The 24,805-nt window shown below is 37.8% G+C and overlaps 1 protein-coding gene across 5 annotated transcripts in view; it reads left to right on the plus strand.

The window, feature by feature from the left end:
* Nucleotides 1-24,805, plus strand: part of sorbs3 (sorbin and SH3 domain containing 3) — a 103,251-nt gene that overhangs the window by 10,557 nt on the left and 67,889 nt on the right. The window contains exon 1 of one of the 5 annotated variants that reach the window (XM_049485645.1): nucleotides 6,176-6,486. The exons of 2 other annotated variants lie outside the window; for them this stretch is intronic. The gene's annotated coding sequence lies outside the window, so the exon portion shown is untranslated. Of the gene's footprint in view, nucleotides 1-6,175; nucleotides 6,487-24,805 lie in introns of those variants that run through there. 2 more of the 5 variants (XM_049485642.1, XM_049485646.1) reach the window with 2 other exon arrangements.

The raw sequence follows: 24,805 nt of genomic DNA on the forward strand, positions 1-24,805 counted from the left end.
CCCGTCAGCTTCAAACCAAAGAATCCTGTTTACCTCATTACCCGGCCGGCTCTGTTTTCTTTTTTTCCTCATCAAATTCTTTGGGTAAACTGGAAAACCAGGTTTTAAATGAGCCATAGCTGTTTAAACCGTGCATAGATTGTTGGCATGCTTTTCTTCCTCAAAGCTGTTCATGCAAATTCCAAATTCCAACTTTGTAACAGGTCATTGCTCAGTATGCACGCTACATGACATTTATAATAATACAGTTTGTTCCGATTGCTAAAACATAATTTTGTAAACTAGGCTGGTTTTATCTAAATAATTAAATCACAAGTCACAAAACCACACACCCAAACTACAAAATATCCTCATATATCCTGCAAAATGAAGCACTGCAACCAAAAATAAATATAGTATTATAAAAATCCCTTCCATTTTTAGTAAGCTTCGCCAGTTCAAATTGTAGAAAATTCCTCAGATTGTTTGCATGCACAGAAATAGTTGCATATATACACTTATGCTGCTGTAATGTTTTTTTATTTTCACCAAACAAGTCAGTGCAACATATACATAGCTGATATATTTACATTAGAGGGAACAAAAATATGTTCACAAAAAAGAGTAAACTGAAAAAGAAAATTAAAGCGTGAATCATCTCAGGTTGGTTTCTTAAACACGACAATTCACGAGTTCACTGTACTCGAATGGCCTCCACAGTCTCCAGATCTCAATGCAATAGAGCAGCTTTGGGATGTGGTGGAACAGGAGATTCCCATCATGGATGTGCAGCTGATAAATCTGCAGCAACTGCGTGATGCTATCATGTCAATATGGACCAGAATCTCTGAGGAATGTTTCCAGTACCTTGTTGAATCTATGCCACAAAGGATTAAGGCAGTTCTAAAGGCAAAAGGAGGTCTAACCTAGTACTAGCAAGGTGTACCTAATAAAGTGGCCAGTAAGTGTATATTGTAATACATTTTTTTAAATCGGGACAATATTGCCTGACAACACCCTGCATATATATAGCTCCACCATTAACAGATTTTAAGATACAGTATGTTTTAGGCATACATAAATGTTTCAAAAAACCTTTTGTATGTCAATTACTGTAGCATCAGACAGTGTATTTGTGAGAATTTCCTGTGATAACTTTGATGTTATGTGAGATTTTAGATGGCATTCATCTCTTTAGACATTGTTTTCCCTTTAAAAGCATTGTGAACAGTTCTGTCTTGATAACTTGAGAACAGAACACCACTGACATCAAACCACTCGGAATGGCTTTGTTTACATTCTGAAACATCTGTGGATGCTTTAGATCAGATGGGAATATACATGCAGTGTCACGCAGCACGGCCAGAAGTATGTAGAAACCTAAACATGATTTTCTGCACTAACAACCTTTACTCCTCTGGTAAGGAATTCTATTAGATCACTACAGGCATTTGATGAATGCTGTGATTTATTTCTGATTCCATTAAGCCACAAATGAATCAGTGGGGTCAGGCACTTGGGCTGCATTAAATTGGAAAATGGCACTTGTAACTTATTTTCCCTGTAATATACATTGTAATATATAACAAAATAATTTTTACAAGATGTTTTTTTTGCAAATGTGAGAGGGGCCGTTGTGTTTTTTTGGTCAGCAGTGGTTTTTGCTTCGTAACTCTCCCATGGATACCATTTACAACCAGTATCTTTCTTATTATTAAATCATTAAACCTGACTTTGACTGAGGCAAGTGAGACCTGCAGTTCTTTAAATGTTGTTCAGGGTTCTTTTGTGATCTCCTGGATGAGTTGTCCATGCCCTTTTGGAATAATTGTGGTCAGCCCGCCACTGGGAGGATTCACCAGTGTTCCATGTTTTCTCCATTTGTGAATAATAGCTCTCACTGTGGATTGCTGCAGTCACCAAGCCTTAGAAGTGACTTTTTGTAACCTTTTCCAGACAGATAGATGATCAATGACTTTGTTTTGTCATCTGTTTTTGATTTTTTTCAGATTGTGGCATGATGTTGTGTTACTTTGTGAGATCTTTAAGCTGCTTCTTGTTGTCAGACAGGTTCTATTTAAGTGATTTCTTGATTCTACAGGTCTGGCAGTAATCAGGCCTGGTTGTGGACACTGGATTGTACTTCAGAACGCGTGTTCTGAATAAATTGACAAAATCAATTTATATACCTGTTTTACCTTGAGTGCATCTTAAAGGCTTGTCTAACAGTCGTCAATCTCTCACTAAGTGGTACATTACCCACAGATAGACTCTGAGAACCTTTTTATTGCGCACCCTCTAGAACAGAGGTCGGCAATAAAGTTTGGCTGTGGGCCAGATATTTTCCAAGCCATTACGTAGCGGGCCACAAAAAAAAATCCTTTTTAGGAAATGAAGTGTAGTTGGATGAAGTGCTACAGACTAGTGGCTCTCCAGCCCAGAGGGTTGTTGAACCCAATTACAGAACAGTTGATCTCAAAGCAGGTAAAAAATAAATAAATAAACCCTTGTCATCAGGGTGGTGGTCTAATACACTATCGCTGCCCTGGCTAGTGAATTGGGACACGGCCGTGAAAAAACACCCTTATAAGGAGCCCAAGAACGTGAGGAAACTAAAGTCACGCCGAGCGCAACAGAGAGGCAGGGGAGGATTGTAAACAAAAGCTCACCAGAGAAGCATTTTTTTTAATAGTTTATTATAGTTTAATCAACCTCACAGGCCAGATTCATTCTTGCCTATTCCCTACCCCTGCTCTAAAGGTTAGAACCAGGGTCTAATCAGACAACACCTGTAATCATTTACATATCAACCTGAGACATAAGTGCATGCCTGATTTTTATTTCAGTTAGAATACATGGTAGGTATTCTGCTTATAAATTAAAATATTGCTGCCTGCCTCCACACTCACTGTACTGTATGTTTATGGCACTCTTGTATCTGACACCAGTCTGAACCCTGTCCAGAAAATGAACCGCCAAGCCAAGTGAGAAGTTGCGCTGAAGTGAAATTCCAAAACGAACACAGGTCAATCTGGAGCTTGAGCTCACTTCCATGGCTCTCTTCCCACTTTCCTCTGGACTTGCTTGTTTGGATGGGAGTTAATTTCATGTATCTACGCCAGCAATGTTATCAAAGCTGCTTATCTACCGGCTGTGTACAGCCAACTTGGACGTGGTCCAGCTAGCCCTGTGGCTAAAGGCCAAGTGAAGCCTTTTCACAGTTTCGTTCTGAAATAAGGAGTGATCTCATTACAAGTTTACCTGAGCATTGATTTCCTCTTGCCTCTTTAACCATGTAAATACTTGGCCTTTACAGTAAATACTATGAATCATGCAGTAACTACTTTAAAACCTAACATGGAATGCAGTTATACTTTTATAGGGCTCAAAAACAACAAATAGAGTGTTGGAACAGAACGTGGGACCAAATACACTAACGGGACTAAAATGTTTCATTAAGCAGGATTTGTATTCCTTGCCTGTAAACACTTACATGAGGTTTCACGTCCAGCAAAAATCTTCAGCCCAAAGTTTCCTTTAAACCACAAGTTAAAACTAGCAAACAATCCAAAAGTGTCCAAAAGTAACAAAAGGTATGGAAGCCCATTCCCACCACCTGAAAAAAATTAAAATAATTGAGCACAACTGTTATCTCAATATTATTTTAAGATATTATCTCAATATTTTGAGATATTAAGTCATTATTAGTATTGCTATTATTAATACTGCTATTCCTTCAGTGAAGCCTACCATACATAACATACAGCATAGTCAGAGCCACTGCCACACTCTTCAATACACCAAAATAAAAGTCCAGTGCGTGTTATTAAATTAATATCTCTCTCCAAGATCGGGAGGCTTATTTTGATAATGTGTGATTCCTCTAAAGGCACCAATATTTCATGATTTGTGAATCCACATCTGAAGCAGTGCTCAATACTAGTATCTATTTTGCTTCTTTGCCTCACCTGCTTCTGTCTCTGTACAGTCTAATAGTATCTCAAAATAATGAGATAGTATCTCAAAATAATGACTTACTATCTCACAATATTAAGATATTATCTCAAAATAGTGACTTACGTTCCTAAAATAATGAGATAGCAATTTAATGCGCTGGATTATTATTTTTTATTTATTCATTTTTGTATGGGCTTCCATAGAAAAGTAACCATTTGGATATTTGAAAACTTAATTAGCTATTAAATGGTTACACAGTTTTCACATCTTTAGCTCTTCAGGAGCTATATATGTCAATAAGCTTAACAGGGGGTTGCCAGGTCCAGAGAAAACACATCTTCCTAAAGTTTGCCCAAATGTTGCCCAAAACTCACCCACTAGTAACAGGAACTAGTCCAAATCAATGCCAAAATAACCATTTGAAGAAGAAGGTTGTAAAGAATTTTTGGCTTGTGCTGGGTAAAATGGACTGTGTTGGTTTGAACTGAATATTTGCATAATGTCCACAAACTATATATTATATGAGAGAGAAAGAGCAATTAGAAAGGAACACACATGCATAGTGACAAGATTGGACTCCCAACATGCTTAGTTGACCAATGAGGTTTCTGTGTAAGTAAGGCTTTGCAGTTTGGTTAGATCCAGCGGGTAAAGAGCAAGACCCAGATAGAGTGCCAATAAATTTAAAAACACATTTCCAAACGACACTACAGTCTATCCCTGTTGTTTAGGGGTGAAATAATGAAAAGTGCTGCTCGCTGCTGTGTAACTATATTAACTGTGGTGGGTTAAATTCCTGCAAAAACATATTAGCTTTTAAAACTGGTTTATTCATTCATTAGTATTGGTTATGATAGATAAACTAGTTAGCTAGCTGTTAAGGAGCTACTGTACTCTGTATACTTCATTAAAATTATGTTATACAGTAAATACAGCTCTGGAAAAAATAAGAGACCACTTAAAATTCATGAGTTTCTTTGATTTTACCAAATTGAAAACCTCTGGAATATAATCAAGAGGAAGATGGATGATCACAAGCCATCAAACCAAACTGAACTGCTTGATTTTTTGCAGCAGAATGGCATAAAGTTATCCAAAAGCAGTGGGTAAGACTGGTGGAGGAGAGCATGTCAAGATGCATGAAATCTGTAATAAAAAAAACAGGGTTATTTCACTAAATATTGATTTCTGAACTCTTAAAACTTTATGAATATGAATGTGTTTTCTTTGCATTATTTGAGGTCTGAAAGCTTCAAATGACAGTTCCTTTGGAATTTGGGAGAAATGTTGTCTGTAGTTTATATAATAAAACAGCAATGTTAATTTCACTCAAACATATACCTATAAATAGCAAAATTAGACAAACTGATTCAGAAACTGAAGTGGTCTCTTAATTTTTTGCAGAGCTGTATATATTTACATTTTATATGCATTTTTTATTACTTACTTTAGCCAAACAAATACTCAATGGGCTTAATGCTACCTCCTTGAAATGAGTTTCTATTTAAGTGGTACTGTATGTCTGTATAGGTATAACAGTAATTCACATTTAACATCCATTAATCACCTTTAATGTCTATGTCTAAGTGCTGTGTATTGTACTGTATCTAAATTGTTGGGTGAGGTCGGACGTGTATAGTCACGCCATAGGCTGGATAAGACTAACGGACATGGAAGGGATTGGCGATTCATTGTACGAAGTTTTAACGAGCCGGTAACATGCAGTTCTTTCCGCCGGTGTGATGCCCTTACATGCAGAGAGTCCTAATCTCCAGCTCTATGCACGGCTTATGTAGGAGTACAGCGCTGACCGCAGTGTATAGTCCTACATGCAGCAGGGGATTTAGCAGAACAAGGCCGGTGTTTTGAGCCATAATAGAATCTTCAGAGATCTTCTGAATGAAGTCACTGTTTTGCTGAGTCACTTGGAGAAGCACTTGGGCCTGTTGTTTTCAGAGTCCCGGCTGAGAGAGAGGAAGAGAGGGAGAGAATGGAGGCAGAAGGTGGAGGTTAGGAGGGTGGAGGTAGGTTTGTGTTTGACTTCCCCTGCTTTTAACCTCTTGTTGTGAAATGTCACCTTATGAGCACAAAGGCCTCGCCGCCCTATTCAGAGTCTCTCCGGCGAAGTGGCGAGCTAGCCAGAGGTGTACGTAGTCGTTACCAGTGGCAACCCATGAACACGGGGAAGTCCTTCGCTGGGCAGTGAAGTGGGAGGGGTTAGAGTAGGAGCTACTCTATCAGTGGAGTGAATAGAGGATAATCAGACAGAGAGAGGGAGAGCTGGAGAGAGGGAGAGAGAGAGAGAGAGAGACTGTAAGTTGCCAGACAGTGAGATCAGAGAGAGAGAGAGAGAGAGAGAGAGACAGAAACAGAAAGCTTGAGCAAGTTAGACCTGCCGGCAGCTCTGAGACAGATAGCACCCTGGAGATTGTGTGTGTGTGTGAAAGAGAGAGAGAGAGAGAGAGAGAGAGAGAGAGAGAGAGAGAGATTGTCAGTGTGTTCTCCTAAGGATTTTGTGGCACTACCATCACTTACACAACACACGTTCTGGTGAGTCTAACTTTTAATTTTTACACACTTTTACACCAAGTTATACACTCCTGATTCACTAAATTCAGCAGTGATCTTCAGATCTTCACACAGGTTGAAATTTGTCTTGGCTTTTTATGGTGGTTTAATCAGCTAAAAAGTAAATGTTTATTGAGTTTTTTTATATAGCAAATGGCATGAGATTTGATTCAGTCTGAGGTTATTTGTATATTGCATACAGCACCAATTAAGTCAAGTTTTCCAGGTGACTCTCCCTCATGAAGATAGTGAGATTTAAATAGCAAGTGCAAACCTGTCCTCAAAGCTACATGTGGTGCTTATAGTATAAAACATATTCTAGTTTGTTTAACACTTAATAATTTAGCATGTGTTCCTGTATCCTGTTTAACTTTAAACTTTTCAATATTACATTTACAATGTAAAAAAATCATAAAAAGGAAGAAAACACATTGAATGAGAAGAGATGTGTCCAAACCTTTGACTGGTACTGTATATTATATTTTTGGTAATATTGCCCAGCCATTTACCAATGTAATAACTGTACACTCTTAAATATAACATGTTATATTTACACGTTATATACACTCCAATGTCTATGGCAGAGCAAGAGCAAAACATGATATTTTAAAATGTTTAAGAGCTTTTGTATTTTAGAACTATATATTTAACAGTATATTTTGATGTAAAAAGTCATTTATTGTATGTAAAAATAAGATTTAGGTTAATATGTGTTATAATAGAGTATAATATATGCTCTCCCATTGGGTAAGGAGGTTGGGTAAGGCAATTTTCCTAATGTGCCATATTCAGCATCCAAAAAGATAGATACGCCAAATGTCCCATGGCTTTTGCCCAATGTACCAAGAAGCTACATGCAGAATATGCAGGTGTGTATGTGAACATCAGTCTGCTTGTCTAATTGCATTGACGATTTCAGGTCAGAAGTCCCAGGTCATGACAATGACCCCATACTGTGCTATCCACTGTGGGTTGACAGCCTTCTATAATGTGGGACACAGTTGATCTGGCCCATATGTGTGGGCATTCCAAAGCCTTCCACTGAGATAACACTTTATGGTTCATTTATATACTTTTATCCTATGGGTTTTGTCCCCATATCAGCATATAAAAAACAGTTTTGGTTACCTGAAGATCTTACTAATGGATGTTTTTTTTTACATAAGATGTCTGAGTGTGAAGAACCTTATCATAATGTCAAGGTTCTGTTCAAACTAATGTTTTTACTAGAACTGTTTGACCAAGCGAAGAAACCTGTCTGTTACCTTTAGTTTAAACGTGATTTGAGAATTAAACAGTGCAATAAATGTGTCATAAAATATCATAAAGTTCCTCAGGTTGGAAACGTCATTAGATGATCCACTAAATCTGTTTAAAATGACTTTACCCACAATATTTAGTCCATTGTTATTTTGCAGCCTTACCGTGCTCTATTCTTGTTTTGTTTTTTTTAAGTAATCTTTGCACATGTCTTTCACATTGTGTTGGAAAGCCCTCAGCAGCCCTATTCTGAGTGTAAAATGTGTGACTGAGTGTTTTAGGGAAGTAAGTGTGGTCCCTCTCCACACTTGGTTGCTGAAGGAAGAACTGTCTGCTTGGAGAGGTCAGAGTTTAATCTCATTGCATATTTCCTGCCTTTTAAATGTCTGCCTTACCTCCGGTGGGTAGGTAAATGCAGCCAGTGGATGCCGGTGTCAAGACCATTAGAATGTACAAGGCAGACGAAGGAATGAGAGGGGCGTGTGTGTGTGTGTGTGTGTGTGTGTGTGTGTGTGTGTGTATGTGTGTGTATGAATGAGACCAGAGGGCCTCATCTCTCACCTCAAACTCAGCACCATTAGAAAGATTTCAGCAGCACATGCTGATCCCTCTGAGAATCTGTGGGACCTGGTGTTCTCACGAAGGATGTGTGTGTAAATGTGTATTTGTGTGTGTGTGTTTGTGTGTGTGTGTGTTACAAAAATATCAGTAATAATTGTTCTCGTAAAATCAACTCATAAAGTTGTGGCAGTATGTGCTAAGTATATTTGGATCTTTGTTTGGAAAGAGTGTGTGTGTGTGTGTGAAGATTCTTTTGCACTGATAAAGAGAGGTAGAGCTTCACAGTAAACATAATCAAGACTGGAGATGCAGCAGGGTAGAGCTTTACAGGGAAAATAACAGGGCTGGAGATACAGAGAGGTAGAGTGAGGTAGAGCTTCACAGTGAACAAAACAGGGATAGACATACAGCGAGCTAGAGTGAGGTAGAGCTTCACAGTGAACAAAACAGGGCTGGAGATACAGTGAGCTAGAGTGAGGTAGAGCTTCACAGTGAACAAAACAGGGCTGGAGATACAGCTAGCTAAAGTGAGGTAGTGCTTCTCAGTGAACATAACAAGGCTCTAAATACAGCAAGGCATAGGGTGGTAGAGGTTTACAGTGAACATAACCGGACTCAAGATAGAGCGAGGTAGAGCTTCATACTGAACAAAACAGGGCTGGAGATACAGCAAGCTAGAGTGATGTAGAGCTTCACAGTGAATACAACAAGACTGAAGATAAAGCGAGGTAGAGCTTCACAGTGAACAAAACAGGACTGGAGATACAGCAAGCTAGAGTGAGGTAGAGCTTCACAGTGAACATAACAAGACTGAAGATAAAGCGAGGTAGAGCTTTACAGTGAACAAAACAGGACTGGAGATATGGTGAAGTAGAGCTTCACAGTGAACAAAACAGGGCTGGAAATACAGTGAGGTAGAGTGAGGTAGAGCTTCACAGTGAACATAACAGTGCTGGAGATACAGCGAGCTAGAGTGAGGTAGAGCTTCACAGTGAATAAAACAGGACTGGAAATTCAGCGAGGTAGAGTGAGGTAGAGCTTCACAGTAAACAAAACAGGGCTGGAGATACAGCAAGCTAGAGTGAGGTAGAGCTTCACTATCAACATAACAGGGCTGGAAATAGATAGGTAGACAGACGTACAGATTGTACAGCTCTACTCTCAATTCTAAGACACTTTTAAGCGCCTCCTTTATCTTTAGCAGGTGTAGAATTATACACTATGTAATACAAGCAAACTGAACAATGGCAGGCAGGTGTTTCAAAAAGCCAGAAATGTAGGAGTAGCTCCTTTTTAGTCACCTTCACATGATCCCCGCCTGTTAAAGAAAGGCGCTTGGCTCCTAACTATCAAACGGTATGCGGCGTCTGTCTCTTCCTCCCAGAGCAGAACAGAGAACCATACAAGGAGCTGAGATGGGCCTGTCTCTGATTAATGTGTGTATCCTTTAATAACGTCTGATTGTAAGCAGGCGCAGGGCCTTGTATGGTCTCGGCCTGTGTTGCTGCTGCTTGTCTGGGCCGAAGTAAAAAGGGGAGGTGTGTGAATGCATGTGTGTAAAGTGAGGAAAAGAAAGCAAGAAGAGGATTATAGTGTTTTGAAAAGAAAGGGAGTGTCTGGAAGTGAGAGAAAGAGAAGAGTGAGAAGATGGAGCAGATGATTTGAGGAAATATGTGGGGAATCACAACCGTTTTTTCTTTTCTTGGTGCAGTTGTGGGTCAAGTGTTTTGGACCACACACTATGAAACAAGCCCTGTTAATTTTACATCATAAAATACCACTTTAATGGAACTTTAAATAGCTTTGTGAATGGATTTATTCCCTTTGAAGAAGCAAAACAACATCGTGATAATATTGTTTATTATATTTTATGTGGTAATTTAACTGGCAAATAAATACAAGTATGAAAAGGTTTCATTGAATTCTATAATACAATAAAGAATGAATACATATCGCTCCTAATTACAAGTGATAATTACATCATTTTAGTTGGTACACTCCCCAAAATTATGTATTTTAAAATGCAATTAACAGTTAACATTCCATGTTAGCAATAAACTGTTTAAGCACTAAATTAGCGCAGTCTACACAAACACACACCATTTTTGCTTTTCCCTCTTCATTCCTTTCCTTTCCCGCATGGCATCAGTTCTCCATCACTCCTCCCTTCTTCTGTCTTTCTCACTTCAGCTGACCTAATCTAACCAGCTAAAATACAAACAATCAGCATTTTCTAACTGTTAGCTTGCTAGCTAATATTTGAAGTAGTAGCTTACAGCCAGTGTTATCTGGAATAACCATAGCTAATAAGCCAGATAATCATAACTCTAACCCTTATATACTAATAACTCATAATTATGTTACTTATAATTAAATATTTTAAATAGTATTTTTAGGTCAGATATTTATTTAACAAGCTAATCTGCATCTAGCTCATATAGGCTAGTTTATCTGCTACACGTTTTTTGGTAAGAGACCTTAATAATAAACATACAGGCCACTGACCACTGTATGAGTGGGATTTCTCTAATGCAAATCGTGGAGCCCATTTCTATACAGATTAAGTCCCGCCCTTCAACAAAAAGCGACCAATCAGCTTGCTGCTTTTGTAAAAACGACATGGAGAGTCAGTGTGATGTTGGGTAAAAATCATGTTTTTTGTGCTTTTTTTGAGCTAAACATTACAAACTATTCACAAGGTTTTTATTAGATCTTTATCAGGGATATAAAACATGTTGTTCAAATGGCTTGAATATATCAAATAGTCCTGGATATATAGAGCTATTTGGAGTGCATTAGTATCATGTCCTTCTGGACCATTGACTTCTGTTACAAATCTGATAAAATTCTTCTATTTTATCTCAGTTATGATATGGGTGTGCCATTTCATATCGTATGCAATTATAAGATTTATTTTTTATTTTGTTGCAGTAGTGTATTCTTTAAATATATTTTTATTTCAGTGTTCTGTCATATCGCCAAGAGTTCTGTTGAAAAATCGTAAAAAAAAAAAACATAAAATATTGTGATATTGTTTTAGGGCCATATCACCCACCCCTAACATGCATGCAAAGTGAATTTAAAAGCAATTTCAACTAAATGTATAAAAGTTACTACAACACAATGAAATATCAAAAATGCACAAAATAAATAATGCCAAAAAAATTATATTTCACTTCTCTACAAATCTCTGCATTCAGAGTACATTAGTAAGAAACTCTACTAACTCACTTTGTCTCTTCCCAATATAAAAGACGAGTACAAAATCAGATGAGCATTAATTATTTTCTATTTTTTATTTATTATGTATTTTTCTGGACTGGAAAAACTCTGGATGGTCAGATTGTGACAAACTGATTTTCAAAGTCTACTTTGAACATTCTGAAATGCTGTTTCCAAAGCTTGTCGGAAAAATTGGGTATGGGTGTACACCAGGTGTTTGGAGGACATCATCAGGGTGGCACAGACAGTTCAGAACTTGTAAGGCAGGCCACCACTTGACCTGCCTGATGATAGCCATAAGAAAATACATGAATGGCTGTGAATCTTAAGTGTGTTCACATAACTGTAGTGATAAAAGTTTTAGAGAATGTCTTTCTGCTAAAATGTCATAATTAACATAATTAACTATTGTGGTCTCTGTCTATTTGTAGATTCTCTTTCTTTTCTTCTGTCTCTGTCAGTCTCTCCACACAGATACATGCATAGTCTGATTTGAATACACTGCAAAGAAATGCAGGAAATAGCCAAGGTTTCTCTTGTCCTTCATTTGCCAAGCAAATCGGACAAAATTTGAGAGTTCCTGATATTGTCTCACAGACAGATGGTGTGAATAAGTTAATTTACAGTAAAAAGTACCTTTCACTGCTTTAAGATTTATATATAATAGCTTTGTATACAAATATACAGTATATTTTCTCTCTGTATAACTCTGGTTTGCCCTTTTGTATTTCTGTACTGACTGTAAACTAAAGAAATGAGTAATCATGGGCGTTACACATTAATATGTGTTGCAAAAACATGCTTTCTTCCTTTTAAGGTGCAGTTTTAAAACTGAAGTTTATGTCTACTGATCTATTTGTACAAACCAGATGATTCACCCAGCTTGTGCTTTCCAGCGCAACAAACAAAACTGTTGATGTTTAGGACGTGTTCCAAATACCTCTGAAGACTCACTGGATTGGGACACAGGTTAGAGTTTGTGTAGAGTGTAGAGACTGCTGGAGGGCTCTCAAAATTTGAAGTCAGTTCAAAGTTTGAGTGGGATTTTTTTTGTGAATGGCAGGGGTGTTGTGTTGGCGAGGGTGTGATGTTGGCCAAACAGAAGCTTGTAAGGGACTTTTTTTTTTTGGAAAGTACCCCAAAAAAGAAGAGATACAAAAATCACATTGGGTTTTTATTCAACTGTGCAACATTAGAACTAAAAACAAATGTAAAAAAATAGCTTCTAAAATTAGCAGGAACTCAAGATTAAAGTGGCAATTCGTTGAATATGGTGCTCCATCATCTTCTTTGGAAACATACATTTTAAGCAGTACAGTGATGCAATTTTTTCGGTGGCTGTTGGGTAGCTACATGGTTCATATGGTATTCCAGAGGGGGAATTTAGGACCATAGGCGTTTTTTCCATACTGCCATACCACTAGAGGCGCTGCGGAGCGCTGTTTAGAAGTGTAGAAGAAGCACAATAACAGCAGCTCAGCTCAGTCTCACGCTGGTCTGCCTGCAGAAATATAAGAACAGAACTCCTGCAGCTTCTGCTGTTGTTTCTTACAATATGAGTAACTATAGCCCTTTAAAATATATTAATACTGTAGCTTAAAGGATAATATTAATGCGAACTGAACTAAATGTATTTGTTAACTGGAGAACTAGGGGAATCATGATAAAGTGATAAACAGCTGCTTAAATACTGTAACATCTCTAATGGCTTCAATAATAACATATTGTAAATTGATTATAAACTTGTGTTGTACTTGTGTAATACAGCTTTTGAAAATTATATCTTTTGAATACTTATATTTTGAGTATTTCAGGTTTATTTATAGTCTTAATGGAACTACTTTAGCCCGCTGAAAAATGTAGTCTTGTAAAGTAAGATGTGTTAAAGTTGTGGGCGTATTTTTTAAAAGCCTGTTGTTTGAATTCTTCAGCTGTTTTTCTGATAATAAAGTCTGATTTCTTCATATATTCAGAATTTTGGGGGACAAAGTAAACCCAATACTAATTTAAACCCTTTATGTTTTATATTATATGTACTCCTAACAGTGCAGTCACAACCCTATATTAAAGCCCAGTCATAAAAAAAAACTATGAATAAATAATAATAAAAATACCATGATAAACCGTAAAATGTCAGAATAAAAAAAAAAAAAAAAAAAAAAAAATATATATATATATATATATATATATATGCATTTTTGGTCATGCCGTCCATGTCCTTTAAAAATGAATGCAACATGTACACAAAGTGCAGTACACACAAAACTGCGAGGGGCAGTGCAGCACTCACAAATCCGTGGAAGGTTTTGAGGAGCAGGTGTATAATGTGTCGGCGGCTTGTCAAAACAGCTGGTGAGAAATCAGCATCACTGTAAAAGTTGATGTGGAAATGTATAAATTGAAATTGAAACAAATATGAGTCTGCTACTCCCTCACACAACAAAAAATGCTTAAGAAACGGAGGAAATGCACCATTAGCATGACCTCCAGAGAATAAAGTTCATTTCTTTTGGTTAGCCAAGTTTTAGGCCATTAATAAGAAGAGATTCAATTATTAACTAGACTATAAATAGACTAGTTGACCCAGAGGTCGCAAACTCATGATAAAACAATTTATTGACAACTTTTGACAAGCTGGCTGTAGCAAAACTTTTAAACAGGGCAAGTCTAGCAGACGGTTCAATGAGTAAGCACTGTATATCATTGGTGGTCCATGTTGGTGGTCTACAAACCAGACAAATAGAGGAGAGAAGTAGGAGTTGTGATGGATTTCCACAATGTTTGACTAACTTTAGCATTGAGATTCTGCTCATTCCTCCCCGAGTTTGGGGTCAAATAAGGACAGCGCTCACTCCTCCTTGGGTGCATTTACTATTGTTGCAAAGGTCACAGGGCTCCATTTAACATTTCTTTGCTTTATGATGGAGGGACAATGGCAGACGGTCATAAAGACTGTCCCTTTAGCTTGGTTATTGTTAGCGCTGTTCCTAACTCTGAGAGTAGGGGAGCCAGTTTGGAAGGCTGGGATTTTGTGTTTTTTTGTGTCTTTTGAGGTAAACACAATAGCACTGGGCTAAGAATGGATGTCAGGTAGACAAATTAAATGCCCCGTTCTCTGTGTGACTGACTTTTTTTTAGAGAAATGTCCAAAAAAACCTGACCTCACATTAGCCTAGCCCAGTGAATTATCCAGCCTGTAGTTCTTCAAGGCAAGGCAAGTTTATTTCATACACAACGTTCATTCAAAGTGCTTTACAAATGAGAATATACAAAGAGAAGTCAAATTAAAACACATGTAAAAGAATGACATTAAAAATGGAAATAAAAAATAAAATACGAATAAAGCATGAATGACTCAAACATGATTAAAACAAAGAAAAATCAGATTAAAAACATGTAAAAGAATGGAAATAAAAATAAAATAAGAATAAAGCATGATAAAAACATGATTCAAACATGATTAAAACATATATTTAAAAGAAGAAAAATTAACAATATTATCAAAATTTTAAAAATGTGATTGAAAACTTGTACTTTGGTACACACACCTCACAACAAACTCACCTTCTAAAACAAAGCCTAGATACTTTTGTAGCTCTTACGTTAGCGCTTTTGGGAGATAATGGAGATGAGTCTGAGGCAGCTGCCTTTTTTATAGTGTCTTTAAAGTTGTGGAATGGCCATAAAAGTGTCTATAAAAATCAGATTAAGCTCAGAACACGTCTGTTAGTGTTGAATAAATGATGTTGTTCACCTCTATATTTCAACAGTTTACTTCCGCTTAATGATTAGAACATTAGATAGAACATTAGGGTTTCTGCAGAATTAAATGGGCGTGATGTTTCCCATTCATCCACTGCTGGTCACGTTCCCAGACCGTTGACTCATGCTGCATATCCCATCAGAGCTGAGATGATGTTATACGTTACACTGGAAAAATGTGTGTCTGGGATGTTCCTCGCAGGAAGCTGTGAAGAGTTTGGTTGTGAAAGCGTAGGAACAAAGAGAGTTATCAGTTCTATTTAAAGGGATTATCGCAGAGTGTCGGGGTGACGTTATAACTGGACTCCTAAACCCGAAACCGGCTCCCTCTAACCCAAACCATCTGGGAGGAAGTGTGGAAACACTGATAGTAGAGTTCAAAACGAAGCAGAGTGTCTACAGGCATGCAGTCATTGAGCTTTGACTTATTTCCTGTTCCTTCCTAATGTTATTGAATATCTAATGTACTGTCTAATTTATTTAATGTAAATTTAATGCAATGAAATGTATATGTTTTAATTTACTGAACCATTCAACCATTATTTGGTTGAATTAACCAAATAATTGCATATTCAGTTACAATGGAGGACAGTAACAAAGTGCATGAACTTTAAGTAGATTTGATAACATTTTTTTCAGGCCTGCTCCCTCTCTCTGCTGATTCCAGAGACTCCATTTCCCATTATATTTCTCTTTCTATCATATGCTTACCTTCCATTAATCAGAGGCAGCTTCCTCGTACCCAATCATCTGACTACTGGACTCTGGAATCTGTTACATCCTTATAATCTGTGTATATATACACCCCTGTTTATCGGTTTACATTTTTACTTTGCGAGGTATTGCCAACACACCCGTGCCGTTCCATATTCTGTATGATAGACATTCTATGTATGGTTCCTGTATGTTCTTGGTTTCTGCTATTAGTCTTTGTCCTTTAGGTTTATTTGCATGGTTTTGATTCTATTACTTTTTTTGACCCTTTGTTTTCGTTTATTTGACTTATTCGCCTTTGCTCACCTATGTCTGGTTTGTTTGGTTTTGGTTTTCTCTTGATTTCTCAATTATTTTGAATCTGTTTCTTTCTCAATACTCCTAAAACAGTAACATCTAACTGATCATTCACCTATTGATTATTCACTCCATATAACTGGAATCCTGAGTGGATCTCCAAGTGAAGACTATACCAGAACTGTGGCAGTTCCTGGTACAGCCATTTTATGGCAACACCTCGTAAAACAACAGCCACACATTCATTAGCTTTCCTTCATTAAAGAAATAATAATGGAAAGGTCAAATGCAAAATGATATTTATATGAGTTAAATGGGAATGTAACAAGAGGAAATGGGTTAAAGGTATCAAATGATGTCATCTTGCCTCAGGCTTTAGTTAATCTAGAACCACAGATAAGTATGACATGACTTCATGAGTTGTGACTCATGAGTTGCTGTTTTATAACAGCAAGAGCATAAACACCGTTTATGTCTAACATGGCAACTTTACAGGTGAAAGACCCTTCTTGAATTTCAAAGAAATTAATTGGAAAGAGATTCAATTTAAAGTCAATTTAAAGCATACACAATAAGAGAACACTTAAAAATGATGGGTTTATTTGATTTTACCAAATTGAAAACCTCTGGAATATAATTAAGAGGAAGATGGATGATCACAAGCCATTAAACCAAGCTGAACTGCTTGAATTTTTGCACCAAAAGCAGTGTGTAAGACTGGTGAAGGAGAACATGCCAAGATGCATGAAAACTGTGATTAAAAACCAGGATAATTCCACCACATATTTGTTTCCGAACTCTTACAACTTTATGAATATGAACTTGTTTTCTTTGCATTATTTGAGGTCTGAAAGCTCTGCATCTTTTTTATTATTTCAGCTATTTCTCATTTTCTGACAATATTTTTATTTGTAATTTGGGATTTGGGTCTGTAGTTTATAGAATAAAAAAACTACCATTTTACTCGAACATATACCTATAAATAGCAAAATCAGAGAAACTGATTCAGGAACTGAAGTGCTCTCTTAATTTTTTCCAGAGCTTTATATTGATGTGTTCCTCTTGAAACTTTGACAAACAGAGTCCAATTCAAATCCCATTAAGAAGCTGAAATTGAAAGATCGTTGATGACATAAGAATGACTCACACATCTCCCAAAACAAAACCTGACAACAATCACAAATCTTCCACATTGATGATTGAGTCCACATGTAAGAGATTTAAGCAATGATGAAGAGCTGTGGACCCCTCATGCCTCTTCTTCATTAACCAAACTCCCCCAGTGTCCCAGTCTAACCTGTTACCTCTTGCAGCTGGTATTCATGACTGCAGCTCCCTAAACAGACCCATATTACTGTCTGATGTTAGGGGCGGAATCAGGAGTCCATAAAGCTGGCCTGAATGCTAATTAGTTTTCATTTAACGATCAACAGATTTCCGGCTTGCCCCTTTTGTTCTTGTAAAGATGAATCTTTAATTAGATCACAATTCAGAGGAGATGAGGCAATGTTTTACAGCTAAGTTGACATGTCTGGTGTCAATTACCCATTATGCACGTCTGACTGAATGATCCGTTAAAGCAACACTCAGCTGTTGCATTTTTGGCTTTAAATAACTGTTTCAGAAAACAGGAAGACATTAGAGTCTGAACTGTTGCTACTCCAGGCTCTGCAAATTGCTAACTGCACTGTTTGGGAGAATTGCGTAAAGTTGCCTGACCCATATAAATCATATGAGTCATATTTATGTTAAATCCTGTAATATTCTTTAATGACTTGGATGACCACGTCAGTCCCCATGCTTTTTTTTTCAGTGTCAGTGATATTTTGCATCTCTCAGCTTGTCCAGAAATGCATACCCTTCCAGTAATATATATTTTTTTACATATCTACAGTTTCTCCATGCTTCCACTGCATTGCTTTGAATGTGGGGGGTATAATATACAGTTCTTTAAAAAATAAAGCAACCACTTCAGTTTCTGAATCAGTTTCCCCGATTTTGCTATTTATAGGTATATGCTTGATTAAAATGAACAAACAAAAATAGTGTCATTTAGAGCATTTATTTGCACAAAATGAGAAATGGCTGAAATAACAAAAATACTGCAGAGCTTTCAGATCTCAAATAATTCAAAGAAAACAAGTTCAAGTTTATTAAGTTTTAAGAATTCAGAAATCAATATTTGTTGGAATAACCCTGTTTTTTAAATCACAGTTTTCATGCATCTTGGCATGTTCTCCTTCACCAGTCTAACACACTGCTTTTGGATAACTTTATGCCACTCCTGATGCAAAAAAAAATAAACAGTTCAGCTTGGTTTGATGGCTTGTGATCATCCATTTTCCTCTTGATTATATTCCAGAGCTGTATATAATGTTGTATTACTAGTGATCTGTCTTTAGTCCACAAATGAATGTTCCCAAATTGATGTTGTATCTTCCTTGGGTTAAAGAGGACTTGTAACTTTTTCTCCAGACCACTGAAGCAAACAGCCTCCTTAATTTTTACTTTTTTATTTTCTGTTTCTTTAATATTTATGGCAGTACAATCGTGTCGAATAAAGAACATTTGAATAATATAGTAATTAGCAGCTAGTTAATGACAGACTGCTGACTTGCTAAAGTTTAATAATGGCTCCTTTTAATGCCATTATAATGTCTTGCTTTACTTAAGTGTTATCATAAAATCACACACAGGCTGTTTCTGTCTTCCTCTGTATTCCACACACTGCGCAGAACAAAGAGAATCCGAGTGTTGTAGCGCTTCAAAGTCTCTGTCCCACAAGTCCCGGATAGCCAAGTGGCCGTGGCGGAGCTCGGAGAGACGTGTCTGATATCGCTGCCAAGTTTACAGCACGTGGCTCCACGACATTCCGGAGGCCACTGTTCCGCATCAGGCCAGGAAACATCTTAACCCCCCTGCAGTCCATATACGGCCTGCTGTATAAATAATAAAGGCCAGGAGGTTTAGACCATGCTGTACACAAGAACATCCAGAACTGATGCTGTACACAAAAATGGCCATAACTGCTAATATCAGTCCAGCTCTGCTTTTCCTCTGTGGGGATGAAAGCTGGAACAGAATAAATAAGCTGCAGCAGGAAATATGACTGTAGATCAGTGGTTCTCAAGCATGGAGGAAGCCCACCCTGCACATTATAGTAGATTCCCCACTTTAAAAAAACTGTTCTGTAGACTACAGTTAGTCTGTTATCTGCAGTGGAGATGCCAAGGTCAAAAACTTTGGCGACAAAGGATTTGTGATCTGCTGATCATGTAGTAAATAGCTTTGTCTTCACAGTCAACCTTGATTTGATGTATAAATATAATAAAATGTGTTTTTAGTGCTAATACTCACTGTACAGGCACTGAACAGGGGTATCCAGTTAGTAAAGGATTAAAAACGTTTTACAGTGCGCTAATACTCACTGTACAGGCACTGAACAGGGGTATCCAGTTAGTAAGGGTTTAAAAACGTTTTACAGTACTTACTCAACAAGGCACATTAGTTTTACACATTCTATAAATATGTAAGATTGTTTAAGACGCAACAAAAATGAATTAGGTGAGGAAATTATGAGATGAGCTGAGCCAAGGACTGAAACACCGACTGGTAATTACTGTCTGCCACTGTTCTCCAGCTTTGTGGTTCCAACTATAGGTTGAATGAGGGGTTAAATTACAGCATCCTGTGACCAGTCGCCCCTGCAATGAGTCTTCTACAGTGCTGCTGTGATCTTTGCTGTAATTGTTGATATGATCTGCCTGGCTTTTAGGATCTGCTCAATTAGAGTCATATCTGCCAATCACATATTTTGGTTGAAAATTGTTCAATACCGAGGCATAGCCGATTAATCTTTCCATCTCTAATACTAGTAGAAATATTAATATAGATAGATGCACTGAAAATCTGACTACAACTGTACAGTGAAATCATTATTTGTTGTCACTTGCTCATGGCTGTTGTAGTGATTCTCTTTTGTGGGACGTCAGGGTGTGCCATATTGTATCGTATGCATTAATAACTTTTAATAATTTTTAAATATCATGAACGATATTATACCCTGAAATATTGTACCATATCACCCACCCCTAATTATCACATCAGGGTACTACTTTTTTCTGTTTTTAGCAAAAGAAAAATTCACACTAATTTTCTAATTTTTCATTATACATCTAGTTGAAACAGATTATATCTGTCCAGTATCATTCATTTTACTTTAATCCTGGCTAATATAAAGATATATGCAGTGCATTTTTAGTGTTATGACATTCTGAATCATTGACATTTTCTGTTTCAAATCTGATAAAATTCTTTTATTTTTTTAAATTTCTGTTAGGGGTGTGCCATATCATATTGTATGCGATAATAACATTTAATTTTTATTTTGTTGCAGTAGTGTATTCCACCCCTATTCCACTCAAAAAAATTGTTAGAAAAGGAATTGTTAAAAATCTCACTAGAGGTCTCTAAAAAAAGTAGACAAATCCTGCAATAAAATTGAAGTTTCAAGATTAGTCTCGAGACCATAAATGAGTGGTCACTATATTGTCCCTATCTTCGCTATGTTTGGAATTGGTCTTGTCCCTGAACTATCAGATTGTTGTGTACTCCAGTCATGATGGGCTGAAGTAATTCTGAGTAAAGTGTTTTTCCCAGTTTAGCATTTTATTTAAAAGAAAATCACCATACTGTGTTGATCAGAAGCCCTGCAGGAGCACTGTTAGCCACCCCCTGCTAAAGCTAGCTCAGCCAGTCCTCTTTAGGACACACTGCCCTGTACATTTTAGACTACGTCCTGCAGTAAAACGTTCTTATTAAGTCAGTATGGTGAATGTAAGGTAAATAGGTAGATGTCAGTAGAGATAAATGATCTGTGCTGTGTTGTGTTTGAGAGGGAATGAGGGTACGGCTGATAGAGTATAATCTGATGAAGTGTTGGGGGGGTGTTGGGGGGTGTTAGGGCTGTAATGAGCTGCAGAGGGATTCGCGTGTTTCTGGCTCTGTTATCAGATGAAGCCATATTCAAATATTGACCATATTTAGACTCACTTTTTTCTCCTTTATTCGAACCACATCGCTGTGGTGTTTTTTTTCGCGAACATCATCCCCCCTTATCTCTTTATCTATCTCTTTATTCTCACTCTAATTCCCTTTCTCTTTCTGTCACTTTCTTTTTTATTTCCCTCCACCTCTCTCTCCCTTTTCCTTTCTCTGTGTTTTCTCTTAGCCTCTCTCACTCTCTCTCTTTGTACCTTTTTCCTTTTCTCTTTTTCTCTGTTTTTCCTTCTCATGTTTCTATTTCTTTTTTACTCTTTTGCCCTCTCCTTCACTCTCTTACCTTTTTGATTCTCCTTCTTTTCTTCTCTCTCACTCTCAGCTCCTGCCTCTTCCTTTCTTTCTCTCAATCTCCCTGTTCTCTTTCTCTATCTCCCTCTTTCCACTTTATCTTTCCTTTCTCTCACTTTTTTCACGCCTCTCTGTTTTCCTGTTTCCCTCTCTCACCCTTTTTCTTCCGTCTAATATCTCCAATATCTTTCCATCAACTTTCCACTAATTTTTCCCCACGTCGCATTTCTCTCTCTCTCACTCTCTTTCTCTCTCTTTTCTTTCAGTTTCTTTAGTCTATTATTTTTTCTCTCATCCTTTTTCTTGTTTTTTCACACTTTGCTTTTCCTTTCTCTCTTTCTCTAATCTTTTTTTCTTTTTTCTGAAACTTTGCTTTTCCTTTCTCTCTTTCTTGCTGTATATCCTTCAGTTCTCTCTCTCACCCTCTTTCTATTTTACCTTTTTCTTTTTTACCTTCTCTTCATCTTTTTCTCTCTCTCTTTCTCTCTCTCTCTCCTTTTTGTAGTTCTTCTACTTGTACTTTTTGTATTCCTTCCTCTCCCTCAGTCTCTTACTTTCTTCTTTATCATTCTTTAGTGTTTAATTTTTTTCTGTCTTTCTTATCTTTTTATATCTAGTGTTTGTTACTCCTCTCACTTGTCTGTACTGTATCTTTTTTAACATTTTTCTTCTAACTTTTGCTCTGCTCCCTCTCCCTCTCTTCTTCTCTCTCTTCTTTCCCTCTCTTCTTCTCTCTCTCTCTCTGTCTGTCTGTATTTCTCTGTACTGGTTTAGGTAATGGGTCTGAGGAGGCAGCCGTACTGCATTCCAGACCAAACAGCTTGGGCTGGCTTTTTAAGGCATGAAGTGAGACGAGCTGCTGTGATTTTGTTGTTTTATGGAGCCAAATTTTTGGTTTTCATCTCAAGCACTCTATTCTGACTGAAGGAGACAGATGAGGAGGAGGAGGAGGAGGAGGTAGAGGAGTTGCTTTTCTTGTTTCTTACATGTTAAGAACCCATATAAAGCAATATAATCATTCACCACTGGTTCATTCCTCATATATCTAAACTAAGAGCTATCCTGACAAATTCGTCTTATTTATTTATTTTTTTACATTTAATTTTTTTTCCCCATTTTCTCCCCAATTTACATGGCCAATTACCCGACCCACTAATTAGGATTCCCCCTATCACTAGTAATGCCCCAACACAGGAGGGTGAAGACTAACACATGCTTCCTCTGATACATGTGAAGTCAGTCAGAACCTCTTTTCAAACTGCTGCTGATGCAGCATTACCGAGTATCATCACAGCGCACTCTGAGGAAAGCGCAGCGACTCGGTTCTGATACATCAGCTCACAGACGCCTTGTGCTGATCGACATCACCCTTTGGAGTGATGTGGGGAGAGAGCGCCATCTCCATCTACCCACCCATAGAGAGAGCAAGACCAATTGTGCTCTCTCAGGGCTTTCCTGATCATAATGGCAGGGCTTAGCCCGCTGGACCACTCAGAGCCCCCATTTGTCTTATTTCTAATGAAAAACACCACCAGACGAGTCCTTCTGTGCTCAGCATCAACAGCCTGAATAGCTACAGTGTCTGAAGCCATGAGATCAGTCCACTTAACCTTCTGAGTGGTGAATAAAATTGACTGTTAAAGAAAGACGGACGAAAAGGACATGTTTGTGGTGTCATCTGAAATGTCAAAAGTCTGTGATGAGCTACAGTCTGAAAGGGATGGTTGTCTAAATGGAAGTTTATTGGATGCAGTTTAGTGTAAGTGTGTAAGTGTGAATGGCCCACAGTACAGCTACTGTTTTTAAAGCAGAGATCTTCTGTAAGTTTGAGAATGTCTTATCTAACCTCATTTAGACCTGTCGATTGGTTTGTTTAGAGAAACTGGATCATCATTGCCAGATCGAGAGAGATATCTGATGGCTTCAGGAAGAAGGTTGTAGATGCAGATGAGTTTGGGAAAGGATTTAAAAAGATCTAAAGCCAATTAGAAATCAGGTTTTTATCAGTCCACAGAAGAAGAATTGTTTGAAACAACTGTCAACATGAACAGGGGGTGTATTTCTTTGACAAGCTATGTTTTTTTAAAGAAGTAGGGCTGCAAGATATTGGAAAAATATGACATTGCAAATATTCTTTTTTCGACTATATATATCGCGATATTAAACTACGGAGGGCCCATGACGTCACCAGCTACGCCCCAACCCTGGCACAGTCTCGCATCCGGACTGATCAGCTGAGCTGTGTCATCGCCAAGCACTCAAAACCCAAGGAAAAAAGCAAAACAACAGTAATCAGCCCTTTAATCAGGCATTTAAATGGCTTTTTAAAAGGTAAATAAGATCAGTGTTCTGGGATTCAGCTGTAACGGGAAATATCTGTGCAAAACTGTGCTGGACTGAGGTGCACAGCTTTCGACAGATGCGTTTACGAGCACGTGCCCAACCATGAGGATGGAGGCCATGCAGTTTCCTCGTGTTTACTCCTGCTCTCCCCCCTTGTGATCCCTCTCCCCCTCACGCATCTCAGGCAGCAGCAGCAGCCTGTCACTCACACAGACACAGAGACAACGCTGTGTATCTACTTCTTGTGTCAAGAATCAAAAGAATGCAACATGACGTGTTTGATTAAACTGTCTAAAGTGACACTGCACGTCCTGCCATGTGAATATTGAGCATGCGCACATCGCGATGACGATGCTTAAATGAAACTTTAGACATCAAAATGCTTTTTGCTGATTGACTAGATATAAGCCTAGATTTAAAGCTAACTTAAGCCTTGGAAACTTAAAAAAAATAACAATGGAACTCTATCAAAATGCATTGTGGTTTTATGACTGGTTTTAATGGCAGCTACATTGGTAATAAAAATTAAGGCAGTTTGCATCTAAAGATTTCAATGGTTGACCCAAAGGCCTGGTTGTAGCGTCTGTATGAGGTCGTGTGGTAAAAAAAAGGAGTCTGGAATTTGGAGGGGGGGTCTTGCAAGTGGTCAATCACCCACCCACCCACACACACACATGCACACAAATGGGAATTCATCCAGTGGCGTCATTATGCACATACAGTATTGGTGGAGAGGCCCACATTCACTAACACAGGCATGAGGAATTACAATGTGGAGAGTATGAGTGTGTTC

Source organism: Astyanax mexicanus, chromosome 12 (genome assembly GCF_023375975.1).
Source record: "Astyanax mexicanus isolate ESR-SI-001 chromosome 12, AstMex3_surface, whole genome shotgun sequence".
Classification (NCBI taxonomy): Eukaryota; Metazoa; Chordata; class Actinopteri; order Characiformes; family Acestrorhamphidae; genus Astyanax; species Astyanax mexicanus.